The 26,813-nt window shown below is 39.5% G+C and overlaps 2 long non-coding RNA genes across 3 annotated transcripts in view; one reads left to right on the forward strand and one right to left on the reverse strand.

The window, feature by feature from the left end:
* Nucleotides 1-26,813, forward strand: part of LOC140705632 (uncharacterized) — a 68,556-nt gene that overhangs the window by 18,261 nt on the left and 23,482 nt on the right. The window lies entirely within an intron of this gene.
* Nucleotides 4,493-20,444, reverse strand: LOC140705631 (uncharacterized). Of its 2 annotated transcripts, XR_012085065.2 has the most exons (4): nt 20,290-20,444; nt 15,656-15,914; nt 13,684-13,832; nt 4,493-11,843 (listed from the first exon to the last, which is right to left on the reverse strand). It is a non-coding gene; the product is annotated as an uncharacterized LOC140705631 (long non-coding RNA). The 2 variants fall into 2 exon arrangements; XR_013543295.1 differs by lacking the exons at nt 15,656-15,914; nt 20,290-20,444 and having other exon boundaries at nt 13,684-15,629.

Consider the following 26,813-nt stretch of genomic DNA (forward strand, 5'->3'; position numbering starts at 1 on the left):
TGCTTTGTGGTTACATTTTGAGGGGCATAAGAGTTAGACACATATTTTGAACTACATGCGGGTCCAGAACCCCCCCCACACACACACACACCAGCATGATTGAATGGAGAAATGTACTAGGTCTTATCACATCATGAATACCTGGGAGGAGACAGTGATTCTGACTGAAATGATGATAGGAACACAAGGATAAGGCCCTTCTCATGACATATCCCATGGTCCTGATTCACTTTGGGGACCCTGGAACTTGATATCACCAAGAGAAAAATGAATTAAACAAGGATGAATGACATGATGGCTGAAATCCAGTAGAAAGTCACAGCTAGAGTAGAGTCATTGCATCAGTGGAATTTATGGAGGAGCTGAATTACCAAATCCCCAATGATTCAATGGACCTACTCTAGTAATGAGTTACTGCTACATTTTATTCAATGAATGTCACTTCGAATTTGGCTTATCTCTTCTAAGAATTCAATCTGTTCAACTGAGTTTATAAAAAAGGAATAATTTAATTTTACTTTCCATTTGGAAAGCTTGATTTGTAATAATTTGATGTTTTGCAAATAATTGCCACCTTCCATTCACAGCCATTCCATATTTGCATAACAGATTTTTAAATAATTCAGTGTTGCTTGAGAAACAAGACTATTCAGCCTACATTTGAATATTTCTCGTTGCTTGTTTCAAATGTTGCTAATCTCTACAGCTTGACTTGCATGAGGAACACAACATGCAGCATAAATGGAAAAATCACAAAAATGTGTACCAAACTGTGAAGTGTTAGGAGAAGACTCCTTGGAAAAGCCCCTGATGTTGGGAAAATGTGAAGGCAAGAGGAGAAGGGGACGACCGAGGATGAGATGGTTGGACAGCGTCATCGAAGCAACCAACATGAGTTTGACCAAACTCCGTGAGGCAGTGGAACATAGGAGGGCCTGGTGTGCCCTGGTCCATGGGGTTACAAAGAGTCAGGCACGGCTAAACGACTAAACGACGATGAGGAGACACAATCTTCTTCAACCATATAAAACTTCAATTTCCCAAGTTAAGAAATTGAATGAGAAAGTTCTGAATATTAATCACAACTGTATAGATCATGCTTCTAAACGGCAAAGGTAAATGTATTTAAAAGGCTCATAACTGGTTTTATCCATTTTTTCCTCAGTTTTGAGGAGTAATACTAAAAAAAAAACATCAATGCGCTTTCCTTGTGTACAGCATCCAAGCCATGAATACCACATTCAGCACTTATTATATGAAAGGTCAGTTAAGGCCACATCATAAGACTTCAGTCAAAGGAGCAAGTGAAATTAAATTAAGCAATTGTCTCTTGTGTTGTCAAAAAGGTCAACAAATGATAGACTTTCATGCTTGTACTGTAAATATGAAAGGTAGATGCAAACACAAAACACAACGGCTTACCAAGGATATTTATAGCATCTGTTCAATTATCCTGTAACATTATTCAAAGACATAATGAATGTACAGTATGTGTGCACCTGTACAACCAGTTTTGTGAATGATTATCACCCATTGTTGGTCCCTGAAGTCCCTTGAGGGGTACAGAGTAAAACTGCAAAACTCACATTCCTTTGCTGTTGGAAACTTCTCAGTTAAAAAAAAAAAAAAAAGGAAAAAAGCTCCTGAAGCTAATCAGCAAATAACTTGTGAGGCAAGGGTGTAGGTTGAGATTTGTTAGGTACAATTCCAGGACTTTATATACCCCAAATTAATCACAATTGGCTTGGAACAAAATGGTACATGCCTCACAAGCAGATAATTAGCCTTAGTCTTTGGCTAGTAACCAATCTAGGTAACTGCAAGACTGCCCCACAAACCATCACTCCAGGCAACCAGTTTGGACACCCTATGCAGAACCATCTGCAGATACTTGACAAACCCCTCCTGAGGCATACTACCTCAGAAGTAGCTAATTTCCAGGAAATATTATGAAATTATACTATATTATACATAGGGGACTGCTTAAAGGATCCAGAGGCCAAAAGAGACCGCAGCACGCACGCACGCACACGTGCACGCGCGCGCGCGCACACACACACACACACACACACACACACACACACACACACAGGAGAGAGAGGGGCGTGTGCACGCACACATGTAATTGTTGTACACCATTAAGATTACAATTATCTTGCATATCTCCATTACAAAAGTGCAAAGAAAGAGATAGGTGATTGTCTCAATACCCTTAGTGTGAAATAAGTCTTTTCTGCCCTTTAAACAGATGGACAGACACACACACAAACATTTTACATTACCAATAATGGCACAAACTTTCAGATAGTTGTCAGGGAAGGAAAGAGGCAATAACAGGTATTAAACATTAATAATCTATTTTACATTTCTGTTTTTAATAAGTAGAATACAAATACAAATCATAGGATCCCTTGATGACACAATCATTGCACTATGCCTCTTGATATCATTGTTGTTCTGCACTGGTAAAAAAGCAAGTGAGTGGACCATTCACCACACCTCACAACTCACTTTTTTCCTCCACCCATGCTCTTATCTGATCTATCAAGATGAACACTTATATGTCGCCTGTAACTCTGATTCATGGTGGGACATCATATAATGCAAGTGAACTGAGATTTGTAATGCAATGTTCTGTAATAAATGTAATGTTCTCTCCCTTGCAAAGCCACAAGGAAAGTAGATCCAAGCACAGTGGTGGCTACGTGAAATCTATGCTGCTCATGATCTATCCAGGCATTCAAGAAGGGACTAGTTAATCCAATGTGAGCATGTAAAGATGGCTAGACCAGGGGTCTCAAACATGTGGCCCAGGGGCCATTTGCGGCCCGCTGGATGATAGTTTGTGGCCCCTGCCTTGCCTGCCCCCTGAAGCACCCACACGTCCTCTGCTGTCAAGAATAATAAAAAGCCTGGCCTCACTCGCTGGCTCTCTCCCACGACAGCGCCTCTTGCACCCTCCATACGGAACTGCAGCCTGCCAGCCAGCCCTCCTGTCTGCCGGCTGGCAGGCTGCAGTACTGGATGGAGGGTGCAAGAGGCACTGTCTTGGGGGAAAGCCAGCGAGCGAGGTGCGCTGCCGTCCCTTTTCCCTGAGTGCCCAAGCCGCTGCCGAGTGGAGCTAGCTCCCAGCCCATCCTCGAAGAGTGCCTCCAAGCCGCCAACAGCAGCTGCCGCTGCTGCCGCCTCTTCCAGGGAAGCGGTTCTCTGGCTCTCTTTCTCTCTCGGCATTCCCAGCACAGCCTGACCAGCAGCTGCCTCAGCACCCAGCGGTGCTTCCTCCTCCTCCTCTTTGTCCTGCTTCAGCCGCCTCGGCTCTGGAGGCTGCCTGGGCTTGCCTCACAAAGTTTGCTCCTCTGACGTGGTGGGGGTAGCTGCTGCTGAGTGCACCTTTTTTTGAGGGGGGCCCTCAGAGGAAGGTTGCCGGACCTCTGTGTGTGTGTGTTTGTGTGCGTGCATGTGTGTGCACCTGTGGGGGCCCTGCCCTGTTCTGTTTAATTTCACGGGTACCGGTGGGGGCTTTTGTCCTTTGGCAATGTGAATTCTGTGAGGGTTTTTTTAAAATTTTATGTTGTGCCCTCCCCCCCCCCCCCGCTAGGTGGTTGCTGGCGCTCCTTCCCTTCTCTGCTTCTTCATCCTGGTGGTGGTGGTGGTAGTGAAGAAGGAGCTGGAGGGGGTCATGGCTGGCGACGAGGGCTCGTGCGCCCCTCCTCCTCTACCACCACCTTAGCCAGGCTAAGGAAATTCCTGGGTGGCTTCCTCGGGCTCTTGATCCACTTGGCAGAAAATCTAAAGCGGCCCAGCCTCAGCTAGACTCTGCCTCCAGTGGCCCCCAGGTAAATTGAGTTTGAGACACCTGGACTAGACCCTCTGATTTCAGTTGCCTTCTCCACACAAGGAATCTGACAGTTTGAACAAGAGTCAGTCTGTCTATGTGGCTGGAAACTCTGAAACATGATGGGTAAACCACCTACTTCATGCTCTTGCTTTTCACAAGTAGAGAATGACAATTGTGTGTGCATTATGTTTGTGTGTGTTAGTTACCTTCCCTTCATCACGTGATCAGGTTAAAGCCTGAATGAGGCTTTAGAAGTAATTTCCAATAGCACCTAAGATACTGACTGATCCTAAATTAGTAATGACTGAACAAGTGTAGATAAAAAGAAGAAAAATGTTACTTTTCTGTTGCTGCTCTTATGTATGTGGCCATTTCATCAGCTACACAGCCTACTACTGAAAGAAAATTGCTGTCTCCAAAAATTGAAGCATTTTCACTTCGTATATATTGCTCAAGAACACTGAGCAGAGGCTCGTCACATCCATTGGAACTTCCTTCTCCATTTGGTTTAAGGGTTATACCATAAACGATTTATTTCCCCATATCTGTTCTCATTACCTGCTCTTTGGGACCCAGGGAAAAGCACTGGATCATCTTTCCTCAGCGCAAAATGAGAACTGACTGATTTCATGCAACTCATAAACACAAATTTAAAGAGAACTTGGGAAGTCATTTGCTACATTAGACACCTGCAAGGAACATGTTTCAGAGTGTTCGGTTTCTCTTACAACAGTCGCTATCATTGAAAACACCTGCAAAACAAATGGAACAACAGCTCCAAGCTGCGCTCCATGCATTTGTGTTGGCATCTTCCGCTGTTACAAGAAGAAAACAGGACTTGCGGAATACGTCTGCCTAAATATCTGGCAAACTTGATTTCATTTAGTTTCAACTTAAAATTATTGATTGGCTCTCTGATTTGCTGCATGAAAAACAGGAACAAGAGGTAGTAATAGGTAGACATCAAGGATAAACAATACTTGTCCTTCCTTAAGGAAAGAGTTATTATGAAATTAAAGAGGGAGTTATTATGCTAGAAAGCTATTAGTAATTTTTTTAAAGGAATACAAGACTAGGATATAAATTATGTGATATAAGAGAACCTGGCAGAAAATGAGCCTTTTCCAATATTTTAAAAGCAATAGCAAATTAAGCTTTGAAATTCAAATGCTATTGATATTTTTAAAAAAGATTGCATCATGGAATATAGTAGTGTAAGAGAGAGTTTAAAAGGTTATCTAAACCTCATTAATACTTCACATTGGGGATTTATTTTTGCCAATTTACTCTGTTTTCCCAAAACAAGATCTAACCTGAAAATAAGCCCTAGTATGATTTTTCAGGATGCTGGTAATATAAGCCCTACCCCCCAAATAAGCCCCAGTTGAGTGAAACCCCAGCCTCCACCATTGTGCGGCAACCATAAGAAGATGACATGAGTGTATTTGAATAAGTGTATATTGTTGTACATGAAAAAACTAAAACATCCCCTGAAAATAAGCCCCAATGTGTTTTTTGGAGCAAAAATTAATATAAGACCTTGTCATATTTTTGGGGAAACATGGTACTAACTTCAAGTAAATTTGCTATATGTCTTACTGGTTCACAGCTGAACCAGGTAAGAAATTTTTTAAAAGAACAGATTTTGATAGATGAGTTAATGAACCTTGTTCTGCTTTACATTGGCTCATAAGTATAAGCCTATGGGGTGGCCAATACAGATCAAGGGATAGGTTATCACTGACCAGAGGTCCCAAGTGAAATGTATGATAAGAATTCCAAATTGCTAAGGTCAGAAACAACTTGGTCAGTCCAGGAAGAGAAGAACTTGAGAAAGGAGGTGTAACTGCAGAGCCAAGGAAAGTGACTCTAGAGAGTGGCTGGAATCACTAATGGCAGAAGCTGTGAGAGGTAGCAAGTGATTCGGAGATTGTAGGAAAACCCTTTACAGAATCACAGAAATTCTACTTCCAAAAAACCTTTGAAAGTGTAAGGAATGTAACAGAACTTCATCTATCCCCTAAGCTAGAAGTAGTAGGTTGTGCTCTCATCCAGTTCCTTTTTTCTCCCAGCAAGCACTACTACCCTCAGAGCAATTGAGCATAAAATCTCCTGTAGGCATCCTTCAGTCTTGAGAGACTTTGGTAACATGCTCTGTATGAAGGACTTGGAACAGCGTCTAGTGTGGCTGAGAAGGCCAATTCGAGATTGACAATCCCTCCCACACTGAAGACAAATACAGGCTGTCCAGCTCCCTGATTTTGCTGCTTTCAGGACTGCCTCTTCACCTCAGCCTGCTGGACAAGGGTATCTTCAAATTGGGATAGGCCGTGATGCACCATCTGCCTCCAGGCTGAACACTCAGATGTCAAGGTTTCCCATCTGTTGAGGTCCATTCCTAAGTCCTTCAGATCCTGCTTTCAGATATCGGGATCACAGCTGTGGCCTCCCTCTGGGGCAATTTCCCTGCACTCCTTCTCCATACAGGAGATCTTTTGGAATCTGGCCACCAGCCATTCTCACGACATACCCAAGCCAACGTAGACACCACTGTTTCAGTAATGTATACATGTGTCATTAGTTCAGCTGAAGAAGATCTGGAATCTGAGGGGTTAATTACAGCTGAGGAAAATGCTGGGCAATTAGAAGCACAGATAGCTTAATCACCACCAGATTCTCCTCCCTCAGCAGCCAGAGTGAGGGCTAAACTTTGGCAAAGACTCATGACAAGAAGGTCAGCGACTGCATCAGTGTGCAACTATATGGAGGGCCACACTTACCTTGTGACTGCCAATTTTTATTTGACTCTCAATTTCTGTCCCCTCCCATTAGTCAATAATACCAAATCCATGAACAGGTGTGATATTGGACCCCCATCCCCATTTTAAGCCCAGGGATAAATATCTTTCCAAAACTGGAGGGGAGTTACGTTTTCATAGTTTTACTCAGCGTAACTAGTTGTCATTTGTTGGAGTGCAAAATGCTAACATATAGCAATGTTACCTTGGAGGTTTAAGGGGAAATCCATTTCACTATGAGTTGCCTTGTATTAAGAAAATGTTAATTCTTATAAATTCTTTTATTTTTTTATTTCACTAAGATAATGCTACAGATACAGTAAACATCCTGTTGTGCATAATTTCTGTTCTAATTTGTTGCTGCAATCCACTCTAGAAAAGTCTGTGTTATATATGCAGCACCCTCTGCAAGCCACATATGGATATAAAAGTGGAAATTGGGCAGTGAAAAGAAATTTGGTTGCAACATCTCTCTCTGTGTGTGCTAACAACTTAAGGGGTGCAGTGTTTTTCCACAACTTGTTATCAATAATTTTTCCTTTATAGGTATTGAATTAATTAAATAGTAATTGGTTGTTGCAGATTTTTTCAGGCTGTTTGGCCATGTTCTGAAGGTTTTTCAGACAGAGTTAGAACTCTGTCTGTGTTTTTCTAACTCCTGTCCTCTGAAGATGCCAGCCAAAGAGACTGGCGAAATGTTAGCAAGAAAAACCTCCAGAACATGGCCAAACAGTCTGAAAAACCTACAACAACCATTGGATACTGGTTGTGAAAGCCTTTAAGAATAAATAGACATTATTAAAAACATATACCTAACTAAGTACACTATGCTTATAAAATTATATTTTGTGATGCTGTAGATTATTTTTAGGCTGAAGCTAAATTTCAGAAACCATTGAAATTCACCAAAAATATGTGATTTTGACATGAAATTTGATCTTGAAGCTTGAAGCTCAAAATTTGGTACGAGTCCTGTTCTGTACTGTATTGCAGTGTGGCTTGGGTGTTGTAGTTCTTTGGAAGGTGCCCTCTGCAAAACCTAAAGAGCATCAAGACCACAATCCCCATGGTTTACTAGAAACCATTAGAACAACTCTCTGGTTTAAGTATCTGGCGGCAGAGACAGAAGTTAGGAGTTTGATTCCCCGCTGTGCCTCCATGACAGGGCCTGATGATTCATAGGGCCTCTTTCAGCTCTGCAGTTCTAAGATCAGCATTATCATCATAATAATAATCAAATAAGAAAGACAAGGGTTTTGTAAATATGTGCATTGTAGGTTAGGAGTGCCCCCCCCAAAAAAAAATTAATGACAATATCTATTTCTTTGAAATAGGCCTTCCCTGGAATGATTAAGTAAAAATTCAGAACTGTGAGGCCTTCAAGTAACTTGGATACCTGTTCAAGATACTAATATATACCTCTGAGACATGCATGAAATAACTCAACTGCATGCAATAAATGCTCCCCTTACAAACATTAAGATGTTCAATGTTCCACTAATGAGATCACTTCTATTAACTGTGAAGCTGCAGCTCCATTAGCAGTCCTATAATACCAAAGATAATTAGCACAAGCTTGTCAATTTGATTCCCCCTTCCCTTCTTCATGGCCTTTTATTGCATGCTTTATTCTTTTGAGTCCTTTGGGAGCCTGCAGTTTGGATTTATTCTAGGATAAATAAAAGAATTCTTTCATTAAGAGATGTCATGCATGTCATTTACTGTGACTCACATGTGCTGTACCTTTGATGCAAGGCTATAAAATTTGCGAGCTGTCAGATTCAATTCCTTTCCTTTAATTTCTTATCAGAGGGCACACAATACAAACCCAAGGATTCAATTTCCCATTTCTGTTTAGCATTTATATTGACAAAATTAATGATTTTATTATGATCTTCCACTCAATGCAAAAAATACATCTCTGATATATATATCAGTTTGTGTGTATCTCTGTGTGTGAACAGACAACTGAGAGAACACACATTGTCTCTCTCTGTGTGTGAATGAACAACTGAGAGAACACACATTGTAAATGTAATTCAGGCAGGAAAATCACAAGGAAAGGAGAAAATTCACAAAAACGGGGACTGACTAAGAACTTCTAAAGCAGGGGGTGAAATTATCTTGTGCTCATTAACATGACAGAGTACTCAGGAAGACATGTGATGAAAATCTCATTTGATGCTGATGGGATCATTTCTGATTCCCAATGTTTTAAATGGGAATTTCATACAAAATACATATGTCTCATTAAGTACTTCCCAACACATTTCAATTTCCTTTCTGTGGTTCTAATAAAAAAGGCCAAAGTGATGCAATAACCAAAGCCTGAGATGGAAAAGAATACTATCTAAACATAATTACACATTATATGAACTGTGCTATTTCTATACACTCAACATTCATATATGACATTTTAATAGAAGTTAATCAGAAAAGGGATGTGGTGGGGCTGTAAGGGACGTGGTGGCGCTGCGGGCTAAATCGCAGAAGCCTGTGCTACAGGGTCAGAAGACCAAGCAGTTGTAAGATCGAATCCACGTGATGGAGTGAGTGCCCATCACTTGTCCCAGCTCCCGCCAACCTAGCGGTTTAAAAGCATGCAAATGCAAGTAGATAAAATAGGGACCACCTCGGTGGGAAGGTAACAGTGTTCCGTGTCTAAGTCGCACTGGCCATGTGACCACGGAAGATTGTCTTCAGACAAAACGCTGGCTCTATGGCTTGGAAACAGGGATGAGCACCGCCCCCTAGAGTCGAACACGACTGGACAAAAATTGTCAAGGGGAACCTTTACCTTTACCTTTAATCAGAAAAAGCTCAAGTAGCCAATTCTTCTCCTGCAAGAATAGTGAACAGGGAATTTATTTTGGATGTTTATTTCCCACAGCCCACCAGATAATATAAATGAGGTGCCTGGTGCTTTGGGTCAACGGGTACATCAACCCAAAATTTTAGGGAAGGGACTACTCCAGTAACTAATGACCCATGTAGATAAGATAGATGTAAAAAGAAGAAAATAAATTTCCCATATCATGGCTTACCCAAAAATTTTGGTATAAGATAAAAGCCATGTTGAAATCAGCAAGTTACAAAAAATTCATTTTATTTTCATCATATATAGATGGAAACTCATCTAATGAAGAATAAAGACAGATTATGCTTTAGAAAAAAATGTTTTAAAATACATTATGTATGATTGAGTGGTGTGATTAAAACAATGGACATGTTCATTTCTCCTTAAATTATGCTTCAGATCTCAAGCTAATTACTCCAGGGTAGCAAAGAATCTAGTTATATGGCAGCATACTGTATATATGTGGGCATTAATTTCAAACTCAGGAAAGTGATATTAATGGGGAAATGGCAAAGTGTGTCGATCCAGACATGCAGCTAGCAGCCCAATCTGAAAACCAGTTAAGGGCAAAGTCCTTGGTTTCAAGGTGATTTATACCTTTCTGAAGTCAACAGAGTAAGTGCAATTTTGCTAAATGAAGGATACTAGAATATATATATGCACTGTTTACTTTGAGCAGTGAAAAATTTACAAGAGATATAGCACTTATCCAGTTTCAGCCTATTTTAGAAGGAGGTCACTGGAAACTTAGGGGTTCTATAATATTTCAGTTTATTCACAAATACATAGGTCAGACAGAAATGAAGTCACAGCTTAACAGTACAATATTTAGCTAAATCCACTGCCCTGCACTAGATCATCAGAAAGATCTCTAGAAGGAAAGGTCCTACAAGTGTATTTCTTACGTAGTTTTAGAGGAGTTCAAAGACTTCCTGAGGAGAAATACCGTAGGTTTTGGGAAAATGTCTTTTTTAATTGAAATTCAGACACAAATCACTGTGATCCTTCACAATGAACTGAGGGAGCGGGAGGTTGAATTTTTTCCAGAATCTGGAAGAGCCCTCCATTTAGGCCCCAAACCTGGATGCCCAGGTTTGGTTGGTAGGCAGAAGTGTGTGTGCACAACAGAACCTAGGGCAGCTGCAGTTATTTCTGAACATATATGATCTGGCCCAAAGGACACATCTCATGTAACTTCATGTATAATGATCTATGTGGTATTCCCCTTGTACGGTGTTTGGACAGTTCAGCTGGTCTAAAATGCTACAGCTAGACTATTACATGGGAAAACTAAGGTATGTATGTGACTCCCTTGTTACAACAACTTTGCTTGCTAACAGAGTCTTTCTGGGCATAGTTCAAAGTGCTGATTATAACCTATAAAGACCTATATAGGAGGCAACTAAGCTATCTTAAACAACATACTCTCATGTAATAGTATCATCTTTGGAGCAGGCCAATCTCTCAACCTTTACAACATGACAGGCCAAATTACTTGAGATAATACAAAAGAGGGTCTTCTCAGCTGTTACTCCAAGATTTTAGAATTCCTGCTAAGAGAGGCTAATTTGGCTACTCCTGGTGTTGTTTTTGCTGACAGGATTAAAAATGCTTTATATTACAGCAGTCCTTTGACATGTACATTAGTCTGTTATTGGAGGGAGTTTAACTGACTTGGCTGACTTTTATTGACTTCTATTGATATAGTCTTCATTGTCATTAAATGTACATTTATTAATTCTTATATCATCATTGATCAATATTTTATTTTCAATCTCTGGTCTATTATTGTTAACTACCTTGAACATCTTTTTTAGAGGTGAGTTATAAAATAAATAAATGTTAGTATGGATCATAGATTATTTTGTCTGAGCTGTTTGAAAAAGTATATCACCCAAACAGATTTACGCTGTATAAGAAATGTCTTATCAAATTATGTATATATTGGCTAATACTGGATAAATATATACAAGAACCCAACGTTAATGGAATAGACAACCAATGTTTACTGGCTTTCCAGCACAAACAGGTGTAAAGAAGCTGCAAGAAAATGTGTTCATTATGAGCAAAGTTGAAATTAGGTACTTGGAAAACTGTGGCTTAATTTAAGTAATTTATCATTCCACTGAAAGCCCCTTTTGTACAATTGAAATCTGAAGTGCTTTGTTTACTATTAGATCATTGCAGCTGCTGTTGTATCCCTCAAAGCAGATGTTTCACAGACAGAAAGAGCAGTGCTAATTTTCACAGAAATGTGATTACTTCAAGTCGCTCTTTGGCAGTTGTTCGGCCAGTAAATTTGTATGCACCGTGCAGGTGCAACCGTACAGAGGCATTTCTAGGAAAACAGCTGAGGAAAAAGAGAAGAAAGAAGAGTGTCACACGGGAATCTTAAAGAAAGCCACTTACAATCAAAGCATTGAACAGGGCCCCGGATTTGAAACAGACGTCTTCCATTAGGAATGACAGCATCCTAAATTAAGTGGGATAATTAGTCAGCATTGTCCCTGGTCTGTTTTCGAGGTCCCTTGGAATTTATCACTGCCATCGTTTTCTGTGGAATCCATGTGTAAACTGCAGGTTGAGCCCAGAAAGAGAACTCAGCCATAGGTGCATTGGCAACAACTTTATTTCACATTTATGTACATATGTATCATTCTACTGAAGGAGGAAGAACCCATGCACCCAAATCCAGTTTACCTAACACTAGCTGATGAGGGGCACTGTGTGAGGCCACTCTGGCCCTTCAGGCTTATGCTCAGACTCCACTGTTAGCATAAGCCATACTAAGAATGGTCAAGCTAGGCCAGGGCAAGAATCCTCCTGCAGTTGGTTTAACCTACTTCCGTAGCTGCCATTTTCTATTTTCATACCCTCCTACTAGTTTGAGGGTTTCAATTTCTCTCCACTTCCTTTCGTGTCTGCCAGTTATGGCAGATTAAACAGTGCAAACTTCATCCGTTGAAACACAATGGCAAAATCCTGTTCAGAATCCTTACTATGGGCAAAATCCTGTTCATATTTTTTCCATAATGCCCAGCAACAGGGAATTGTGTGATTTGATTGTGTAGCTGCCTGCATGATTGCCTTTGCCACAGTTAAGCATCCACTGGCCAAAGTGCTTTGTTGATAGTACTCCCCCTTTGGCACTTTTTAAAAGTTACAGTGGGAGTAACTTAATGCAGCTATGAGTTTAATACTGAGTTATTCCCACTGTAGCTACACAAGAGGATTCTGTCATATGTGACTTTCCTTTAATACGTTGCTAAGGAGATATCAAAGGAAAGTTAAAAAACAAACAAACCCTGTCAATATCAAATTCCACCTGGCATGAAAAAAAATAATCTCTCCCTATCTCCAGAAGACTGGCCAAGTGCCACTGTGCAGAAGTGGATGCTAAATAAAAAAATGTTTGTTTTTAAGTTGTTTTTGATGTTTTTTTATGCAACAGACTAATATGGATAGTCACTTGAAATATACATACTATAGGAGCATATTCAGGCTTCAGAAGATTGTCAGAACTGCTGGAAAAATAATCAGAGCTGATTTGCCATCATTGGAAGAGTTGTACATTGCACGGGTTAAAAAGAGAGCGGAAAAGATCACGGCAGATCCACGGCATCCTGGTCACAACTTGTTTAATCTTCTCCCCTCTGGTCGGCGATACAAGACGCTGTATACTAAAACATCGAGGCACAAAAGTAGCTTTTTTCCCTGTGCCATCAAACTTCTGAATTTGTAACCTTCTGACGCAACTGGGAGTTGAGGCAATCGGTTTTTGTAGAATTTGCTCTTAATTGTCTTGTGAATTTTCTGTCTATGGTGTGTGTGTGTGTGTGTGTAGTGTTTTTAAGTGTGGCCAGTAGCCATATTAAATTCCGGGTATGGTTTACATACCTGGCCAGTAAATAAATAAATAAATAAATAAATAAATAAATAAATAAATAAATAAATAAATAAATAAATAATAATAATAATAATAATAATAATAATAATAATAATAATAATAATAATAATAATAATAATAATAATAATAATAATAATAATAATAATAATAATAATAATAATTCCATTCCAAACTATTCATAAACATATGTCAATAAGAATAAGAACGTGCAATCGAGCCAATTCTGAGTAATGATTACTCTTTTCAGGGTTTTTGAGGTATAGAGTACTCAGAAGTGGTTTACCTTTTCCTTCTTCTCGGGGTATCCTGGGTCTGTGCAGCTTGCCCAAGGCCACACAGGCTGGCTCTTTTCCCTGGAGACACAGTGGGGAATTGAACTTCCAACCTCTGCCTCTGTAGCCAGATATTTAAGTCACTGACCATCTACCACTCCTGGAAAAAAAAACCACAAAACACTGCACTTACAACACTCTAACCAGTTTCACCTTTTACACTATCCTTTTGGGGAGTCATTTAGCTATTTCCCTTCAATCACTTTTTCACCACCTCCTACTAAAAAACAAAACAAAAAAACAAACAAAAACAAACATGTTCCCTCGTAGCATTATACAAATCATTATGGGTCCTCCTCAGTGCTTCTAGACAACGCTTGGAATACCCGTGCTTTGTGGCCCCTTGAATGCCACCCTTGCTAGACATGCTTAAAGCTTAGCTTAGCTACACAGAAGGTACTCAGGGGAAAAATATCTCACTTCCTTGATGGTTACCACAAGAGCCTAGCACCAGCACAAAGAGGATGTTTTTCTCATTACCTAAGATATTCTGCCATTCTAACACATTTTCAGTGTAAAGAAGTTGTCTATTTGAGTCTGTCTTTTGTGTGACTATGATTTATGATAGGTCTTCACGCTGCAATTGCCCAAGAGGCTGCTTAACCCCTATTACACTCAGAAGACATTTCCAGGCCCACAACGCACTCAGGGTTTCCCACTGCCATCTTTCTAGGATTTGTTGGTGTCTTGAATTACCATCCGAGGGGTTCTTTCCTTAAAATCAGGATAATGAAATGGCTGGCTTTGGACCTAGAAGTGTCCATGTTTTCCAACAACATTCATTCTTATCTACCACATGATTCACACATCCTACATTTTCATGGACACGACAAGGCAATAAAGAAAAGATATGCACAGCAGGACCTTGAAATTACTATATCCCGAGGCAGGCAGTCATGCTGTCCATGGAAAGAATGGCACTGTATAGGTGAAAGACTTTGTTGTGTTTGTGCTTTAATGCATTTCCACCATTTTGAAACAAATGTTGAGGCCAGAAATAGATTTCTGAGGCTACAAGGTTATTTCTAGAACAGCAAAGATGCATTTGGGAGAAAAAACACACATACTGTATATAAAAATGCTCAAATATGGTTTAGTAATGGGAAAACACATATAAAAATGCATATATTTGACAATTATATATGGATTCTCATCTGGTGGTGGGGTACTTGCATATCTTAAGTGGAGTGAATGTGGTGAATGAAAAAAAAAAGGAAGAATTGTGATAAGATTCAGCTGGATTTTTGCACTTCCATAAAACTGGATGAGATATAGTCACAAGCATGAGCCTCATATAAATACACCACCACTACCACCACTTGAATCTCTGGTGGTCCAGCACTGAGAAGAGAAGTCCAAAGGAGAGAGCAAACGCTTATATAGGGCTTGTTATGTCAGGATAGAATATACTCTTTGTTGTCGGCTCTTTTGCTCTCTAAATCTTTCATGCTGGCACTGCAATACATTAGATTTTGGTCAATATAAAGACAAATATTACAAAAAAATGGCAAAGCAACAATATAGTAACAATAAAAATAACATAATAAACATAATAATACATGAGGTAACTATGGTTCCATCCCCTTCACCTTGTTTGCCTAGCAAATAGTGACCCTACTTATTATTGCAAAATTCCCTTCTATTTCTCCACAGAGGTCAATCTGTGTACAAGTATTCTGATGGGAAAACATTTATAACTATTCCATGACTGGTTTACTATTTCGTATCAATGACTTTTGCATCGCAAGCATAGTCATCAGCATAAGGCATTGCAATCCAAATTACGAAATTTTCTTTTCTTTTTCTTTTAAACTGAACGGCCACTAGAATAAATAATATGATTTTTCATAAACATTTCCTTTTTTAATATGAAAATTGTCTGGGATGATTAATATACTCATTTGGGAGAAAATAGCATCTTACCTGAATAAGAGTGTTGTCTATTATGACAGAAAAGTCAGCTTGCCTATATATTTTCTCATATGAATTCAGTGGTTATCATCACATTAATTTCCACCCTTCACACCAAGACCAGAATGTTCAAACTGAATTAGCTTCAAGTTCAGTGCTCAGTGACCACAACTATCCTAACACACTCATGGTTAGAGGAAAGGGTATACGATGTGGAAGATGTAATGTCTGGAGATTACGGCATTCTCTGTGCCTCTTTCCTTTTCCTGTCCTTGAAAAAAGAAAAAGAAAAAGAAGAAAGAAAACAGAAATTAAGCAACACTTTTACATTCTAGGGAGGAAAAAATGTTACTTCCTGACATCTGCTTCCTCTGTAAATCCTGCTAGTGATCCCTAGTCTTAACTGTTTTCAGAAATAACAAGGCCAATATTTTGTCAGAACATTTATTCTTATTTTTCCACTGAGGATTAGAATGTTCAAAGATGCTATTCTCCCTGTTCTAATGTGCATATCTAATTTTAGGTCTGATGTTCTAGTTTTTATTTATTGACCATAAGAAGCCTATAGGTTTTGGAAAATGGAAGGTCACAGACAAGAGAAATAGCAGTGTTCTCAGGGTCATTTTGAACAGGAAAGATATCCTCCCACTGTGGGACATGGCTGAGCACCAATGCTTCTAAGAAGTAACCTGAACCAGTGGGAGTCTATACTCAGCAAGGCAACTAGTTAGTCTCAGATATCTTTCCCCCTGTTGTCTTTCTAAGGAGAATATGTTGATATGGAGATGGAAATTCTTAAGACTTTGCTTCCTTTGTGCTTCCCTGAAAGATAGCTGCTGCCTTACACTGATTCAACATAACTGGTTCATCTAAGCAGCACTGTCAGTCCTAACTTGGTTTACAAAAATTCCTATAGCTGGCTTTCACCAAGTATGGATGGGCCCCTCCGGCACAGGGCGGAGCTGCTGGGCTGGGGCTTCTTTGCCTGCCCATCCGGTAGAGACATCAGCAGGGAGAGCCAGACAGGCAGGGAACACCCATCAAGTTATAGAGTTGGGACAAGGTTCTATTGCTAAGATTTGCCCTGTTAGGGTGGCAATAGTATACATGAGGTTCATAGGTGATGAGGATGGGGGGGGGGGGGTTCCTGAGGCATAAGGATTCATCTCTGCTTGCCAAATATCAATTCTGGAAAGTTACTTCTCAGGCCTTACGAAAGGCCAGGATCCAGAGTTGGTGTTTTGGCACCCATTCATTTCGCATAGATGTCAGTCCTACAGTGGCTGCTTGGGTACAGTGTTGAGAATGTTAAAAAGGTGGGACGGTGGGCTTCCCACAGGTATCGGAGTTACCTATGACCTTTACCACAGTTGTAGGTGCTGACATTGCGGTTTTGTGTTTTTATCATTTCCGGTTCGGGGATGTGACCATACCAAGTTTGAGTTCATTTATGTGGCTGCAGCTATGTGTTCTGGGCAGCCAAGTAAGCAGAACAGACCAGCTGGGGTCGAAGCATGGGGCTTTGTGCAAGGGCCATGTTGGAGTGGAGGTGATGGAGAGGCATGCCCTGGGACAGCTTCTTGGAATTGGTGTCCGAGCGCACTCCGGATGTTCCCCCTCGGTGCGTGGGCAACGCTGGATCATTGTAATACATAATATGTGAGATATATGAATTTTATTTTAACTGACAATTTAAAATTGTTAAAACTAGAGCTGGCTTTACAATTTTATACTGAATTTTACTTTATTGTATTGCAAGCTATGCTGGAAGCGCCATGGTCTTGAAAAGTCAAAAAGTAGTTGAGAAACATGTTTAATAAATGAATAAATAATACCAGTTTTCCTTCTAACAGTTTATAATTCAGAGTAGTAACTATAACTTTCACAATGGAATGTGTTTTCCTGATAAATTATTTATCTTCAGGAGCATTAACTGTGCTTGTTGAAAACAGAAAGACAGTTCAAGAGACTTTTATTTTTGCTATTCCTTCTGTGATCTATCTTCTTTTATTAAAAGGCTGAAATTATTGCTGAAATGTGTCAAGTGTTCCAGATTCTCACAAAGGCTCTTCAGAAGCTTTTATTGTGTAAAAAGTTAGTTGTCCAAAGAATATAAAGGGAATTATAGAACTAGCTGTCAGCAGTGTGAAAAGTTGTCGATATGTTATAGAAATCTTCCTCTTTTGAAATCTCAATCTGTGAGAAATCTCAACAGTTCTGTTATTAAGAAAATTTACATCACAATGATATGTTTTGTCCTTGTTGATAGCTTGTTACATTTTTTTTCTGCTTGAAAACATTCATGAATCTCCATTTGCAGTATAGCTCTGTAGAGCTATTAATTGACCAAGCAGCTCATATTACACACACACACACACACATATATATGAACTGTTTGTGTATATACACAAAAATATATATATATTTAAAAAGGAATCCCTATGAAGTTATCACAACATATGTGGCTGAATGAGTCTTGATAGGGTAATTTTTAATGATGTCAGATGTCTGGCATTGACAGCCTCTTACTACAGTCTAATTAAATCAAGGTTACACAGTGCTTTCTACTTTCCACTGGCACAAATTACTTAACGAAGCCTGAAGGACCACAAGGAAGTACCAAGAGGCATTGGCTAACAAGTGGTTTAAAACAAATAAAATAAATGCTTTTCATATGCACGTAAACTGCTCTTTCAGCATAAAGAATTTTGCAGTTTGAAATGTAGTAAGGCTTCATAGCCCAAATCAGAACTCTGCAAAGCCAAAATCAGTGAGAACCATAAAGGATTCACACATCTGTTTTATGACCCCATCCGATGCTAACTTTTGACATTCTTGTGCCATGGAATCCATATGGGATCGTGTGTTTTGGAAAGACATCATGGATTCCAGCCACAAACAGGAAGACATTTGCATCTTGTCACAAACACATGTGCCTCAAGATTTATTGCTCAATAGATTCCTTTAGACAACTGAGTCTTCATAGCATGGTGACTGCGAAAAATGAAGAAATATCTTAATCTACCTAGAGTTTCTTTGATGTTAAGAGGATATATGTGTTTAGGAAGAACTCTTAGCTGATTGGTAATTTGTGTGTTTCAGTGAGTCTAGAATATTCTGTGGAAAAGTACATAAGATGTTGTCCTCATCTGAACTGAATACTAGATGTCACTGGTTCTCTTACAAGTGGCAGGGGATATCTGGGGATATAGGCAAGATTCTCTCCTAGCTTGACGTGGAGACACAGAGAATTGAACCTTCAACCTTTCATATGCAAGGCATGTACTCTTCCACCAAGCTATGGCTCACTTTCCAGAAATGAAGAAAGGCATGTGTTTCCTCATTTGGTTCTGGAGGTGTGGCTAAGATAAACATTTTAATGGAATCAATTCATCTTTGGATGAAACCCAATTTGGGAAGTAGAACCCTGACCGCAAGAGAGGTCAGATTTTACCTTTAGTTTATTTTTTATGCTTTATGTAAACCATCCAGAGTAGACACATTCTAGATGGGCAGTATATGTTTAATAAACAAACAAACAAATAAGCAAATAAATAAAAAATAAAAGATGTCTGCACTGCTCCATCTTCTCAGCCAGTGTTCTTCCTTCCAGATTGGGCCTTACCCATTAGTGAATGTGTTCCATTGTACAATCAATGTCTTTTTTTTAACTAATCTGCCTATGAACTAAGTTTTAAAACAGGTGCTAAATTTACATTCTTATTTTCTTTTCAGGTGACCACATACTCAGTTTTTTTGCCATCACATCCCCATGTGCTTCTGCCATTTGAGGACAACGTTCAGCCAATATATTAGCAAGGAGTGCAATTTGAAGAGGGAGAAATTACGCATGGGAAATGTATCAGTTCCAGAATTAATGCCAGGAGAATATAGCAACAACACTGGCATCAGAACACCAATTTAATACAGCATAAACAAAACATAGACAATGATCCCAGGCATTTCATGATGACATTTTAGTGAAATCTATATGAATTTTACTCAGAATCTCTGTTGTGGTTAAAATAAGCCTGAACTCCACAGAGATGCATTGACTAACCTAGCAGAAAGATTTTTGTGTGGCCTAGATTACTGATGACAACTGTGCTGGAGAGGTAACATGAGGAAAAAGTCTTACTTCCATCTTCTGAATAAATGTGGATATGGCTTTCCTTCATACATCAATGTAAGACATTGCCCATTTTTGAGTATGCACAGGCTACACAGTCCCCCTTAGACTTCCAAAAACACCTTTGGGTTCTGAAAAGTGGCTCACTTATGTTGTATGTCATGGCCTCTTCTCCTAGTAAGCAAGAACAAAGCCCTGTGCAGGTGGCTTGTGACTAGACTGGGCTGCCCATTCTAATGTTTTTAGAGTGAGGACGCCACATTGCAATTTTAAGGCATGCCACACCCTTTCCTCATTCCATGAGCTGCTTGTACACAGATCGTTCATAATGTTTAAAACATGTCAGAAATGCCTGAATTTTGAACAGAATGAACATCATAAAATTAATATAGAGGTAAATTGATTACAAATAAAATAATGCATCGTGAATATTTACAAACTGTCTTTTGTTTGAATTATCTTAATATGCTCTATACATTAGTGATGCTATGTAAATGTTAAAATATTAATACCATACCTTAGTCAGTCAAAATGGAGTGCAGTGTTACCCAGGCCATATTCTTGTTTTAGTCACTAATGCATCTTTGAAAAACACTTCAGTTTCCTGTTGAATCAACTGAAGAGCTGAGGGACTGTCAATCTAAATGCAGATTCCAGGAACTGTGAGAAATACTGCAAGGAAATGGACAAATGTAAACGTTCATGGGTATCAGCTGTGTAGCCAAATCGATCATTGGATGAATAACATGTGCAGATCCTGCTGAGTGTAGTAATCAGTTCCTTCCTAGAAAGTCTGCACAGACTGAGCACCTGCACTGGTTTCTCATTTAACAACAACAAGAAGTAGTAGTAGTAGAAAACCAACAATCAAATCTCTCACACACAAAAGCTAGAGTCACCTTTGTGGATGCTGCTCAGATTTTCCATCCCCCTTATTATTTAAACCCTTCATTCAAATTTGGCACCTCACAGCACCTGCTTATTTCTCCAAAAGTTCATGAACCGAAGTCTTATACCCTGTAAATGCTGAAGCCAGGGTCCAGAGTGTTCCCCCAGTGATTCCTTTTACCCTGCTATCAAGCAATGTGAGACAATCACCTGGAAAACAAAACCGCCATCTTGATCCCACTCCACAGACCTTCCTCTCTGGTGAAGGATAGTAATGTCACACCTGTAGTTACAGAGACATAAGAAACTACCTTATACCGAGTCAGACCACTGGTCCATTATTTTGGATCAATATTGTCAACACTGACTGGCAGCAATTTTTCAGGATTTAAAGTAGGAGTTCTTCTAGTCTTATTTGGAGATCCCAGGGATTCAACTTGGCCTCTCCCACTTGCAAAACATGTGATTGGCTACTGAACTACAGTCCCTCCTAAACTACTCTGGGCTCCCTGCCTGATGCTTAGATGCTGTGAAGGATGTTATCCCATCACAAGTGCCAAGCCAGTTGGCTTCTACACATGGGACAGAGTGGGGAGGGATTGTCCTTATCCTTTTCCTCAGACAACAAAATGTCTTGTGGATTTGTCTGCAGCATAGCATCTGCATTCATCATGCAACTCCGTGACTGCTTGCTGGTTTTTAGTAAATGCCATCTCATACTACTGCATAATCAGTCTACTCTTTCTGATTATGAAAAAGTATGCTGCATACAATGGTTGTGCTCACCAGAAGCAGGAGATGAGCCACATAAGTTGGACATGAGTTGCCTTCTAGATCCTATGAAGTGAGAAACAGAAAAGTCTTAACTGAAAATATAAGCCATGCCAAACCACAGCACACCCAAAAGTGGAACAGAGGTAACTAAGTTGGAAAGGGAGGATTAACTGAAATCCATACAAGCTGTTTTGTTCCATGCTTTCTGCATGGAAAACACAAGATTCCTCACTCTGATCACGAAATAAATATGAATGTTAACATTACACTGGAACATAACCAGAAGATTAGGACAGCACTTATGACCCCTGGCCATATTGGCTGTCAGATTCTGGGCATGACAATGGGAAAAAGTAACTTTTCCCAGCTCTGGAAGGATCCAAGAAAACCATGCAGAACCATTCTATCAACAGAAGACAGACCCTGGTTGAACCAATACATGTAATTTGTCCATCAAGAGGATTCTTCTGTCATGGATAAAACTGCAATATGGGTGCTGTTATTTGAATATAAAATTAGGGGGAAATACATTCACCTTAAATGTCAGTGTGGTAATGTGGCAAATAAATAACCAGCAATTGATATATTAGTATTTGTGGAATAAATCCTTTTCTTTAGGGGTGACTCAATGGGGGACACCCCACTATTTTGGAGGGATGTACCCCCCCTGCACGAGTCACAGGCTACATGAGCTTTCTGGACAACCATTCTTATCTTGATCTACAAAAAAGCAAAAAACAAAAAAAATCAAAGAAGGGACAACAGCTCATCAACTTGAAGTCAAAGGAGATGACAGGAATTGTTTTTGCATATATAAGCAAATAGTCATCAGATTAGAATGGAAGGGCGAATCAAACTGGACACATGGTGTCAACCCCCAGAGGGCCCAGGGTTAGAATTGGTTTTGGCAACAGATCATACTCTGTCATGCCAATAAAGAGACTGGAAGCAAAACAGAGATTGGATTCTGCACTAAGGAAGATACAGACTAATTAGCCTCCTTTTGTGCACCTGCCACTCCAGATCCTGTCTTTCAGCAGTTATCAACATTTCTGCGTGAATGGAAGGAAATACAGCCTGCTCCCTCTTCTTGAATCAGTTTGCATCCTTTTGTCTTTCTTTCTTTGGTGTCTCTCAACTTCTCTTCTCCAACTTTCCATCACATATCTACGGATCCCATGAATGATGAAGGCTAGCTATAGGATCTAAACCCAAATTCCTAGTTTTAACTGGAATAGATCCATTCAATTAATTGCAGAATGGCACGTCAACACTTATGTAAATCGCATTGGTTCAGCAGGTTTACCCTAGTTCCTGGAACTAATTACTGGATTGGGGCACAGGGAAACCTTTGCAGAAGCAGTTGTTAGTGTGTAGGTTTCTGTTTAAAATCACACCAGCACCATCCCTTCAGTTGCTCCACAGAACAGAGTATGATCTTTTGCCATAAAAGAAAAGGCAAAGCTTATTTATTTATATTCCATTTATTTAGTTATTTAGAGCCACTACTCCGGGCAGCAAACAAATCATAATAACAAAATACCAACAACCCCAATAACACCTACATAGTCCGTGAATGTAAAACAAAGAGCAAAAGATTAAAATACCTTGTAAAAAATACGGACTATAAAATACTAAATATATTGACTACAATAAAGGCTGCAAAAAGAGGGCAAATACATAAACAAAGAGGAGGAAGATTACTCTGGGGTAACACCATAGAAGGCTTGTGAGCAAAGCCAAGTTTTAACTTGTCTCCTGAAACCAAGGAAGCATGGGGCTAATCATACCTCAGGTGGGGGCAAGTTCCAAAGTGTGGAGTAACCACCGAGGTTTCGAGTGACAGATTTTTGGGCCTTCCTTGGGTTCGCCATCCACAACATCCCAGTGTATGAGGTATGGATAGGATAGGTAGATGTTTTGAGGGAGAGGCACTCAGACAGGTAGCAAGGCTCTTATCCACTGTTCCATATGGCTTAAAGCTCTCTCTGGTGGTTTACAATTTAATTATGCAGGCTACACCTTGCTCCCTCCCACTGTGAGGTAATTACTGAGTTTACCAACCTCAGAAGGACAGAAGGCTAAGTCAGCATTGAGCCGGCTAGCTGAACCTGGGATTGAATTTACGTCATGAGCAGAGTCTTCACTGCAGCATTGCAGTTTAACTACTGTGTCATGAGGTTCCTGGTGAGTGGATGGAGAAACCAGAACTTTCATGTTAGAAATCTGTTAGCATATGCCACCATTCTCTAACCTCATCATTATGAAGTATCCATTCACTTTGTAATTCCAATATTTTGCATGTCTTTGTTTTTATCAAGTAAGTGAATTTTTAAATATATATTTATGTAAATATTCAATATTTATAAATATAAATAGAAGTGAAGGCTCTTTCTTATGCCGTCTGGGTGGGCTTGAAATACATCTGGGTTTAAAAAAATACTTGTATATTTTAGAGATGGATTAGAACATGTATTACCAATGTACCAAACATGTCAATAGTATTCCTCCATTTGTGCACCTCTTCCCCTTTCCTATAATTACATTTGCTTTCTGATATGATTGCCACATCTTGTTCTCTCCAGTGTTTCATTTTCCACTTATCAAAATCTAAATATTCAGAGTAAGGCTATTTGAGAAGCTGGTTACAAAACTGTGGAAATAATTATTTTGCTTCACATATTGCCTGTCTTGACTTGCTCACTTGAAAATAACCCGAAGTAAAATGTGATTTCACCGGAGAGATGATTTTCCTGCAAATTAGAATAGACATTCAATGAGAAACACATATGTCTTATTCAAGCATATTAAAATGGCATTTTTCAAATTGCATCCAAACACATTAAATGTATACAAGTGGCCTTTCTGATGCTTATGGTTAATTTATATTGGACTCTTGGCGCTGTCCAGTTCTTATAAAATCCACAATGAACACAATACTTAGTTTACATTTCCAAGTTTTGAGAGACGTGAATTTGTATATTTGGGGACTGTTTTAAATATTGAACTCTGTGTGTCTGAATGGTGGAGGTAGGATGATGGCATATTTTGACCCATTTTTAAAACTGATCTGGTATAGAACTTTCCCTTTCGGTCTATCTATCGACACAAATCCAGCATGAGGTTGGTGAAAGGGAAAGAAAGCACCTTGAAGATTGTGTTGTGCATTTTATATATATACGTGGGGGTGTCTTAAATAAAGAAAAAATGGTACACACACATAACTTAGCTTTGAGTATTCAGCCTCTGGGCTCAGAACACTTCTGAGCACTGCCAACATGCCTTATTCGAGCACCTCCAATGAGGTGTGTTCCAATTGGTTTGTTCAGCACCAGCTGACATCAGTTACATAAGGCTTTGTGATTAGAGGAAGCTAAGTCTCCTGACCATAGGGAGCTAAGCCTTGTGATTGGAGGAAGCCTGTTTGCATAGACAAGGCATGATTATTAATAATCTTCCTCTGGGGATTTGTGCAGCCCCTTCGCTGGGCACCTTTAAAAACCAATTAAAAACTTGGATGTTTACACAGGCCTTCCCTCCAGTGAACACTTGATTTCTTTCTTCTTTTTATTTCTCTTTTCCTTTCTCCATCTTGTATTATTTGTCTATTAATGTTATATTTTATAATTTTATATGTTTATATCTTGTTATGTATGCTATGCGTGTTGGAAGCCACCTAGAGTGGTTGTCTGACCAGATAGGCGGGGTAAAAATACAATAAATAAATAAATAAATATTCACTCGCCCATTCCAGTAATAAAGATTGCACCAGGATGGACAACATAGACATATCTGGGGACCAATTTTCTCCTCTGGGGTTTTTGCTTTTACATCCAAACCACAGGATCTACAGTTAAACGGTGTCCCTTAGACACGATCTATCATTGAATGATAGTTCCTGAATTCAAATGATCCAAAGGCTTTTTAAGATGGGTAATAGGTACTTATCAATATTAATGCCAGCTGCATCTCAAAATGGTAAAATGGCAACCTGAGAGATGAGCAGCAGCCACATCGAGGTCCTTGATCATCAACCTTCTGTTGCTTCATTTCTAATTAAGACTTGAACTGGAAGGAGAATTATCCTCTGGTAGCCTTTCGAATGGCACTATCCTCCCTAAAAGAAGACATGTGCTCTTCCTACAAAGGCAGAAGGTTTGCCTTGATCCTATGGGCCCAGTTTAATTGATTATTGATACTGATTTGCCATCCAGGTTTCCTTCTTCTTTGGACATCCTGGGATTTAATGTTTATTGGTTCTCTTTATTTATGTCCTTGTAGGTGGGACTGAGTAGTTGCTTTTAACTGTTATTAGCCACCCAGAATAGTGCCTAGGCAGTAGATGCGGCGGGATATAAAAGTAACAAACAAACAAATAAATCCCTGATTATTGGACTGACCCACTAAAGCAGTACCTTCACTTTTTTTAAAGGGGCACCAAAACACAACAGAGCCTAGGAATAGCTGTGGGGATAGAATGCATGAACCTAGCTGCTTTTTTGCATTTTTTAATTACATATGTTTTCTGAGATAGTTTTTGTTCTGCTTTGGTTTTTTCATACCCATTTACATTCCCAAGGGGAAGTTTGTCATTGAAAATTGCACTGTACCATAACAAAAAATCAGTGTAACACAAATGCTATGCGGTAAATCCATATGTCTAAACAACCTGAATAAACATACCAATCTTGTTCAATGAGAGGAGGTTTTCCCCCCCTCTCAATATAGGCAGTACTATTGCAGTTTCCACCCATCCAACCCACAAATGGCTTGATTGGTAATTTTCTCCGCCAGACTGTTTAACCACTTACATCTCATCTGACAGCTCTAATGAATAATTTCCGTAAAATGCAGCCTTTTGTGGCTCTTATAATTGGGAGGTATACAGGGCGTGTTGGCAGAGCTGTAACAGTAGTGTATCAAACTAAACGGCATCATCGACCAGGATGAACACGAATTGGTTCATTGGGGTTGCCAAAAATCCATCACATTCCTGAAAACTGTTTCTGTTTTCAAAATATACTTATCAACCAAACTATCTCATTTTTTTGTTACTTTTGGCAAGAGAATCACTAGACCACCAGGTTGCTGTCAAAACGGATCAAGCAGGTTTGCAAAAACATTCAATAGTACCTATAGTGTTCTTTTACACATAGAAAGGTAGACTATTATATTATACTGCCAAAGAACTGGAGAAAAACCTTTTCATCATTGTTCTTACACCAATGAATTCCTGGTCTCTCAAAGTTGCATCTGAAGTCTTTATTATTATAATTTTTTCCAAGTATCCTCCAGCAAGCTGGGTATGATGACATATATGGAGAGCCCAATCTTACCAGGGCATATGGTCCCCAGTAAAGCCAAGGACACTATGTTCTC

This window comes from Pogona vitticeps, chromosome 3 (genome assembly GCF_051106095.1).
Source record: "Pogona vitticeps strain Pit_001003342236 chromosome 3, PviZW2.1, whole genome shotgun sequence".
Lineage (NCBI taxonomy): Eukaryota > Metazoa > Chordata > Lepidosauria > Squamata > Agamidae > Pogona > Pogona vitticeps.